The sequence below is a fragment of the Pipistrellus hanaki genome (genome assembly GCF_964339955.1).
Source record: "Pipistrellus hanaki genome assembly, chromosome: 3".
Classification (NCBI taxonomy): domain Eukaryota; kingdom Metazoa; phylum Chordata; class Mammalia; order Chiroptera; family Vespertilionidae; genus Pipistrellus; species Pipistrellus hanaki.
In genome coordinates this window covers 161,545,135-161,554,814 of record NC_140505.1, presented here as the reverse complement: position 1 = coordinate 161,554,814, position 9,680 = coordinate 161,545,135, and the positions used below count along the sequence as shown (strand labels likewise).

At 33.4% G+C, this 9,680-nt stretch overlaps 1 pseudogene across 1 annotated transcript; it reads left to right on the top strand.

Annotated features, from left to right (window-relative positions):
• Positions 1 to 8,808: 8,808 nt before the first annotated feature.
• LOC311618662 (large ribosomal subunit protein eL21-like) lies at positions 8,809 to 9,294 on the top strand (annotated as a pseudogene). The gene has a single exon. The product of its transcript is annotated as a large ribosomal subunit protein eL21-like (transcript).
• Positions 9,295 to 9,680: the final 386 nt, after the last annotated feature.

Sequence of the window (9,680 nt, the reverse complement as noted above, 5' to 3'; positions counted from 1 at the left end):
CTTAGCTATATCCTCAGGCTTAAAAGGACTTGCCATATTTTAATGTAAGTACTCAGTTGTATTTTCTTCTAGTACTTTTATAGTAATTTCTTCATAGTAAAATTGTTAATATATCTAAAGTTTATGTTAGTACCAAATTTCAAGAAGATGTTGGATATACTTGTTTTTCAATAAAGGAGGCACTTGATACGGTAGCATTTTATGAAGAATTCATTCTTTCTCATTGATAAATACTTGGTATGATTCTGGTCTTGGAATACTCATATTAATCTGTATTTATATTCCTCCCTTACATTCATACTTCTTTAATTATTATAGCTATATAGTTATTTAATATCCTAGAGAATGTTTGTTAATGCATTTTTCTTTCATATTAAGTATCTCATTAATTTACAAAAATTTTGCAATTTTAAAAAGTTATAACTCAAAGTACAATAGCTTAAGCAAAAAAAAAAAAAAAAGTAAGCTCTCCGTATCCAGGAAAGTTTTTGCAACTTCACTTTGAGAAAAACATTAAGACAGCTAGACCTTACTAACAAGGGAAACTGGAGAGCATTGCTGGTGATGCTTTCCCTCCAGCTCAGGGCTCTGCCTCACTAGACACATCTGGCTTACTCTGCCTCTGTTCTTATCCTCATGGTGGGAAACATGGCAATTAGTAGCTCCAGACTTTTAAGGCCTCTCAATTTTTATCTCTGGGTTATGGGAATATTCTGACAAAGGACACATGTAGTCAGCTTACATTAGGCATCCATTATTTCATTTTTTATCTTCCCCTTAAAATTGCTGATCTCAGCCGAAACCGGTTTGGCTCAATGGTAGAGCGTCGGTCTGTGGACTGAAAGGTCCTGGGTTCGATTCCTGTCAAGGGCATGTACATTGGTTGTGGGCATATCCCCGGTGGGGGGTGTGCAGGAGGCAGCTGGTAGATGTTTCTCTCTCATCAACGTTTCTGGCTCTCTATCTCTCTCCCTTCCTCTCTGTAAAAAATAAATAAAATAAAAAAATAAAATAAAAAATTGCTGATCTCAGGTCCTAACCTGTCAGCTTCATTAGGTCACAAAAGCGAAGTTCCTAATTTTAAGCTCAGTTTATCAGTTCTTGTATGGATTAGGCTTTTGGTGTCCAAAGGAATCTTTAATAACCCAAGATTACAAAATTTTCTCATAGAAATTTTCTAGTTTTAGGTTTTACATTTTAGTCTATGATCCATTTTGAGTTCGTTTTTTGATGGTGCTAGATATGAATCAAAGTTCATTTTCTTGCATATGGATTTTCAAATGTTGCTTATTTGTTGAAAAATCTAATTACCTTTGCATCTTTGTTAAAAACCATTTATTTATGAACAGTCTACTCTGCCCCATTGATATATTTGTTTGCTTGATGCCAATGCAATACTTAAATTACTATATTATATTTTAGGTTATCATAGCTTCATAAGTTTTAAAATCAGGTAGTCTGAATGCTTCAATTTTGTTCTTTTTCAAGTTGTTTTGGCTATTGCATGTTCTTTATATTTCCATGTAAGTTTTATAATGTTTGTTAAATCCCAGCAAAAAATAATAATAAAAAAGAAAAAGAAAAATTTTGTTGAGATTTTGATATGATTGTGAATTATAGATCAGTTTCAGGGGACCTGACATTTTAATCTTAAACCTTTTGACTCATGAATGAGCTATCTATCTTTACTTTCACCCAGAATTATGTATACATTTTAGTTTTCACAGTGTCAAGAGTTCATTTCTATGTATTGTTTAAAATCTGTAACAAATACCATTAAAGAAAATATGGTCATAACACCAATATAATCCTCTAAAAATATATCTATTTGGCTGAAATGCATGCTTTGTTTTTTGGAGGTATTTCTACTGTTTTAAAAGTGTTGCTGTCAATATGTGTTTGTCTTAGCATATTAACCATTTTCTTATCCTTAATTTCTAGAGCATTTCACACAGACCATTTCTTGAGAATTGTAACACAATAACTATATATTTCTAATTTATCTTTACATCACATGTTGAATAAAGTTAAATTCAAGAACCTGGCAGTTAAATAGTTTAACAACAAATGTTTCCAGCTTCATAACTAGTCATCAACCAAGGCATGTGTAGAAGTGTGATACTGTGTCTTTAAATTACAGGGACCCATGTTTATATTCCAGGATATTAGCTTTTATTTCTACCCCCTATTTTTTAAGAACTATGAAATTGGGCTTTAAACAATTTTCTATATACACATAATCAGTATTTTATAAAATATAACAGCATTTCTAAACATTGTATCAATACTTCATTTCAAGTATAATTGTCAAAAGGCACAGGAGCCTGTCTTTGCAGCCCAAATCCTACAGCTCTTTAGATCTATGTGCTCTTTGCATTCTGTCACTGAAATAAATGAAGCACATTTCTCTATCTGCTTTGCAGTTTCAGCATTATAAAGTAAAACTTATTCTCAGTGGTTCTCAGCGGTTGTCACTCAAAAAGCCTGTAAAAATTAGCATATTTTTTACCAAAGGGCAAAGCCTCAGGTTAAAGCCCAAGGTTATCACTAGTAGGTGGTTTTGAAAGAATTGATATAAATTGTGTAACCATCCCACACATTTGTTTCCCCCCCCAAATAAATAAGATAAATTGAAATAGAGTCTAACTAGTGGTTGATTCATTTAAACTAGGTAGATACCATAGATTTCTACTGATTTCAACAAATATTTGTAGTATTTAGCTTCTTCAGAGGTACAGTTTTAGCAATTAAATAGAGTTGAATATTTTAATATGCCTTATATTTCTAATTTATACCATTATGCATGTTGGTATAGATTAAATTCTCCTCACCAGAAATGCCTTCTAGTGTATAAATTTTAAGGGAAATACCATTTTAGGTTGCAGCATCTTCTGATGATTTTAAAAGGCAATAGTGATTTCATCTTTAATGCAGAAAATGACTGTTACTATGAATTGACTAAGCTTTTTGTTGTCAAAGTTATTGCTGTTTTTACACCAACTTGGTATGCCAGTAAATGTTTTTCACTTCATTATGAAGTCCAGGCCTTCATAATATCGCTTAATACAGGATGAAAATATTTGTCCGCTTTTGGTTTGGATGTTTTTTAGCATGAATGATTGTGGTAGTCAAATATAATTGTAAAACAGGTTTTCACTGGTGAATAACAAGATTCCTCATCGCTGTAGGTACATGTATTTTTTAATAGGTATACTTATTTGTAGCCATTTGTAGCATGTTCCATTTACTCCCCATTAACTGACTTAAAAATATAGTTATTGAGCCAATACTTCTCAGACTTTCTGAACAAGACTGAATTCTATTTAAAGATGAATTCAAATTTATAAAGTATTTTAAAAATATAAAATAAGATTTTTCAGCATTCATCTTATTTTGGAGTTAAGGGTTGACTAAGTTGGATGGTTTTTACGTTGTCTTTTGCTAAGTTAGAAATAAGTGTTTTAAATATATGGCATAAAACTTACCTCTAAAAGACCTAACAGATTTATTATTAAAGAAACGTATTTTTAATAATTAGACACTGCATTTGTTTACGTGTATACTTCAGAGTCCCTCTGAAAAACTAAATTCCCACATTCTTAATTTTCTAAAAACAGTGATGGACTTGTTCTAGCCAGCCTTACTTGAGTTTCTTTCTAAATTGCTTTCAGGGCAAATGACTTGACTCACTGTGCGTTGTTCGGGTTGATAGTATATGATGATTTAACTCTCAGAATCCAGGGGCTGTGTACTTTGGCCCTACTCCAAGTCACCATGAGATACACATAGGGCACACTTTGTCTTTGCTGAAATCATAAAACACTGCAATTTCAGATTATGTTCTATATGCTCCAAAATAATAAACGGCCCTATCTATTACTTTTACTCCTGAGCCAATAAAGTGTTCCCCATGGTTCCTTTAAAACTATAATAATTTGGGAATGTGTCCTATCAGTAAGCATTCAAATTAATGTGTGGATTTGTGTTCTGTTGTTACATTCATTTTAGTAGTGGATTTTCACAGAGAACTAGCAATGTTTCCATGTGAAATTTAGCTCTAATTTCAAGTTGGTAATTCTTCCTGCCTCTATTTTTTTCTTTGAGCATGTAAAATTGAACACACAATTATTTATTTGTATTCAAGTTAATAAGTGGAGTTTCAAGCTATTAGCTTCCAGTATAAGTAAAACAGTCTCTTTTGTTAGCATTCAAAGCCAAATTACATGAAAAGTAAAATTTAAGATTAACCATGTTTGAAAGCACTTTTAAAAGAATATCACAGGTACATTTATAACTACGGGGCTTAAACCAAAGGATTTGCTTTGCTGGAGGAGATTTGGGAGATAAGAGCACATAAAGCTTCAGTGGTAAATCATTTTAACATAAACGAAGTTTCAAAATGTTTAATTCTAGTGTAAAGGATTTTTTTAGTCTACAGAATACCAAGTGGTCTAAAAAATTATTTCATGATACTTTTCCAATGTTCAGAAGTGAGACAAATAGGGAATAAAAATGTTATGTTTGAAATTTTAAAAAATTGAGTAGATTGGATATATTAGCAATTGGAACAAAATAGATAAATATTTGTTTTTTAAATTTTAAGAGTTTATTTGAGCAAAAATCAATTTGAACTGGAAATTATTAGAAATGTTCCCAAGATAAATGTTTCTAATTTTCTATTCTGAATTGCTTATATATAATTAACACCATTTATAGCTACAATACTCAATATATTTTGTGTTTCATATTTTAAAACTATCCTAAAATCATTTGGCATATATAGATGTGTGTGTGTGTGTGTGTGTGTGTGTGTGTGTGTGTAACATAGATATCATATATCTTTGGTTGATTGTTTCAAAAATTAACTCAAAAAAACAAAATCTAATGTGTTTTAAAATATGTATTTTGATGAATGCTATAGGTCCACAAATAATAATTTATGCATTTATATATGTTTATATACATGTAATACATATGCTTTGTTTTAGAGGGTTTTCTTTTAAAAATATATAGAAATATATAAAACTGATTTAATTTTGCTTCTAAGGAGTATCATGATTATTTCAAATGAGAAATAGTAAATTTACATGGTTTCCTCGTGATCTCTCATTCCACAACAACAACAACAAAAAGACTACAAGAGAGAATAAAGCAGAATAAAAGGATAAAGTTTGTTCAGTCCCCAAATATCTGAGTGACCTTTTGGTGCTTTAAGGTTCAGTATCTGAGTAGGGAGCTCTACTTCCTTGTCAAACCACTCAACAGAATTTAACATACCTTTGTCTCTCTGATCCCTGGGATTCTTGGTTTAGCATCAATGGTCAAATTAAATTCTTCAGGCCCAGAGGAATGGAGTCAGTGCTCAAAGGCATTCTCCCAATTAGCAATCATGGACAGTCTGTCATCAACCAAGAAAGCAGCATCACTGATGCTAAAGAACAAAAATTTTCTAGAAAATAAGTTCAATAGTGTTAAATACAATAAAAATATTTGAAAAACAAGGGGGAAAAGCCATACAACTTGTTGAGTTGAGGGTCATTAGCAAGAATTTCATAAATCGTCCACAATAATGATTTTTCAATAAGTACTATGGAAAGTTTCTTATTTGTTTTGCTGGTGGAATTTCAGTAGAAAAGGGTATCAAACTTTATACTGATAGCAAGGCATTAAATATTTGGTAGGCAGAAATTGGAAGTATTTGTAAAATTACTTGTTCAGATATTTTGAAGAAAAGGGAAGAAGAGAGAAGTAAAACTAAGAAAGATAAAAATTCATTGAATAAGCACATACTAGCTTTAGAAACAAAATATAAATTGAAGAAATAGTAAAATAAATGAGTATCTATTGTATTTAAGACAAATGTTTTTGATAAGTTTGTACCTGTTTTTCATTAGAAATCAAGGGGAGGAAAATATATACTTAACAAAAATAGTTCATTTATTTTTAAAAAATTTGTTATCACTCAGAATAAGAATTTAAACTTCTTGATTTTATTTCCCAGCAATTGTCAATGGTTTTTTCTAAGTAAGTTAAAGGAAAAACTGTTTCTGGGAGAATTAAAATTTTGCAAGAGAAAACTCCAAACCAAATAATCCATGCACATATATACTTCACTATATTGCAACAGATGCTCTTGTTGCAAAAGCAATTTTGATTTAGATAAGAGTCTTCTCTTTTTTATCCTTTCAGATATTTTTCTCTCTAGGGATTTGCATCTCAGAGGCATGAAACTAAAGTGAAAGAATATATTTCTTTCTATATTTTTGTCTTTTCTTCCTTTTATTTTTCTTCAGTTGAACCACCAAATATTTATGTTCTTAGCACTGGGCTAAGTGCCAGGGAACAAGAGATGAATAAGACACAGTCCCTGTTATCAAGGGGTTCAGCATTGAGTGGGAAAAATAAAATAAATAAGTACAAGAGTTGCATTAAAGGTTTATAGTTTTTTTTTTAAATAAAAATATATACCTCTAGGGAAAAGGAAGGAGGCAATTATTTGTATGTAGGGTTATCTGGCAAATCTTCACAGATAAAATGATGGTTATGATGATTTGAGCTTGTACTTGCCCAGTGGACATAGTGAGGGAATGTTCCAGATAAAGGAGTAGCATAAGAAAAATGAAGAGACTTGACATGGTAGATGCATGCAGGGTGGCTTAAGTAGTTTTGGTATGGCTGAGATATAAGACGTGAATGTGGGGATAATAAAGAGAAAGGCACCAAAGAGGTAGACAAAGGCAGTTTTGAAAAGCTTTGTCATTTAAAAAGTCTCAAGTTTGCGTTAAAGAGAATAGAAACTTATAAAGGGATTTTTAAAATTTATTTTAGTAATATCATCCTTGCATCCATATAGAAGAAGGTTTGTAAAGAAGTCCATGTAGAAGCAAGAGAGACTCTTTCAATAATCCTGGCCATAATGAAGACCGAGACTAAAGCTGTAGCTCCAGTGATAGATTAGAGGAATGAGCACAAAATGAAGATTACTTAAGGAAGTTATATCAATATCAACTGGGTGGAAGGAAAGGGGGGTTTGTTTTTCTTGTGTCTAACAAAGTTTATGCTGGGAAAGGGAGTTTGAGCCAATCTGGGAGAAAGGAAATAATTTCTTTGCATCTACATGTATTCACTCAATAAACATTGGTATAGCGCCTTCACTGTGTCACTGGGGATAAGAAAAAAAAAAATGAGCTGAACCATGACCTTGGCTTGATTATTTCACAGCATAATGGGAGATCATATGGGAACTATTACAATATAATTAAATGATTTCCACAAAAGGAGTGTGCATGGACTGCAGGGGAACACAGAAGAAAGTATATGCTTGAGGTTAGACTGAAAAATGAATAATTTGCCATGGGGAGAGAAAGCCAGACAGAAATGAATGTATTTTATATTGCAAATTTCAAACAAATAGGGGGACCTGGTATGTTGAAGGAATGACCAATGATTCAGAAGGACCTGGGGGAAAATGGTTAGAGATGAAAGTACTAAAGTAGGTGGGGGGCAGGTGATGGCAGGTCCTTTAAGACAAAATATTCAAGAGTTGTGATGTGATCAGAATAGCACATGCAGAGAAAAGAAAAGGAACCACTTTAGCTAAGCCTGTGCCAGCTCTGTGATGAGTGCTTTAGGTACAGCATCTCAGCATATGTAGTGGACAGATCATAATTTTGAAACCAACCAAACTTGCATTCAGACCCTAGATCTTTTTTGTTAATTTCTAGAGTTGAACCAATTACTTAAATTCTTTGAGCAGCTATCATCCTCATAGTGTCTAACATGTAACTTACATGGTAGTTATGATGAAAAGATGTTACCTATAAAGTGTAGTTATATTTTTACTATTAATAAACACTATCAGAGCTGAAATTTAAAGTCATGTTTGCTTCTAAAGTTAATATAATATAGGTCTTAATCTATCATAATGTTGCAGCCCCTGGGACTGCTTGATTTAGCAGTGGGTTTGTAACTTACTCTGAGTCTACCAAAGTTAACCCTGAAAGTTACATGGGATATCTAATAAAACAAACTTTCTCTCCTGGGCCTCCCCTATTCTCTCCCCCGCCCCCTAGATTTAGAGCATTGAGAATATGAGTCTAGAGGTCCATGTCACCTTTGCCACCATAAAGCAGGGACTGGCCAAGAAAGAAAGCCATAATAGAGGGAAACAGAGTCAGAAATGTGACAGTGAGTCCTGGGTTAATTGGACCTGAAGTTAGCTCTACAAACTCTTTTAGGTAAATGAGCTAGATAATAATAATGACCATAATGATACAAATAACTTTTCTTTAACCCAGCTTGAATTGACTTTTCAGTTATTTGTATCTAGGAGTACTGACTAATAAAATTAGCAAAGTAAAAGCTCACTTTAGAATAGCAATAGTGGAGGGATAGTCATCAATAAGGGTAAGAACTAAATAGTAGAAAGCAGAGACAATTTATATAGATTGCTAATTCTAGAAGTTAAGCTACTATGAAACATGTAAAAAAGAGAAGGTGCTAGACTGGAGGCAGCGTTGAGGAAGTACTGCTTCCTAAAATGGGAGAGACTTGAGCCTGTTTATAGATCAAGGGAAAGATGCCAGATGAAAGAAAAGAGTTGACACTACTGAGAAGAGTGGGGATAATTAATGGATGGAAGTTCAGGCAGAGTTGGATGTGATGAGTATTTCTGTTGCCATGAAGTCTCTCATAAGGCCGAGAGTCTACTTAGATGGTAAATTTGCCTGAAATATTCAATTATTTTTTTATTAAAATGTTTGTTTTTTCTTTTTGGCCAGCATTGCCCTCTTCCAATGACTCGCCAAAATGACTAACACAAAGGGAAATAGGAGAGGCACCCACTGTATGTTCTGTAGGCCTTTTGGAAAGCATGGAGTTGTTTCCTTGGCCACGTCCTAGTACATGGCAATCTACAAGAAAGGTGACACTGTAGACATCGAGGGAACGGGCACTGCTCAAAAAGAAAGGCCTCACAGACATTACATGGCAAAACTGGAAGGGTCTACAGTGTCACCCGGCATGTGATGGCATTGCTGTAGACAAAACAGTTAAGGGCAAGATTCTTGCCAAGAGAATTAATGTACATGTTGAGCATATTATGCACTCTAAAAACTGAGACAGCTTCCTGAAGTGTGTGAAGGAAAATGATCAGAAAAATAAGCCATAGAGAAAGGTACATGGGTTCATGTCATATGCCAGCCTGTTCCACCCAGAGAAGCACACTTTGTGAGGACCAATGGGAAGGAGCCAGAACTGCTTGAACCCATTCCCTACAAATTCACGAAAATATAGGTGTAAAAAATTAAAACAAAAGACCTCTGTACTGTTACAGTAAAACTAAAATTTTCTTTACTTTTTCAGCGTATCTTGTGTTATATACATGTTAATATATTTTTATTGCTTTCAGAGAAGCATGGAGAGGGAGAGAGAGGTGAAAACATCAATGATGAGAGAGAATCATTGATTAGCTGCCTCCTGCATGCCCCACACGGAATGAGCCTGCCATCCAGGCCTATGCCATGACCAGGAATTAAACAGTGACCTTCTGGTACATAGGTCAACACTCAACTACTAAGCCATGCTGGCTGGGCATATCTTATTATGTTTTTTAACATCTCCTCTAATTTCTGTTTTCTTTCCTAAATCATATGAAGTTATCTAACCCCCTACTCTTCCAC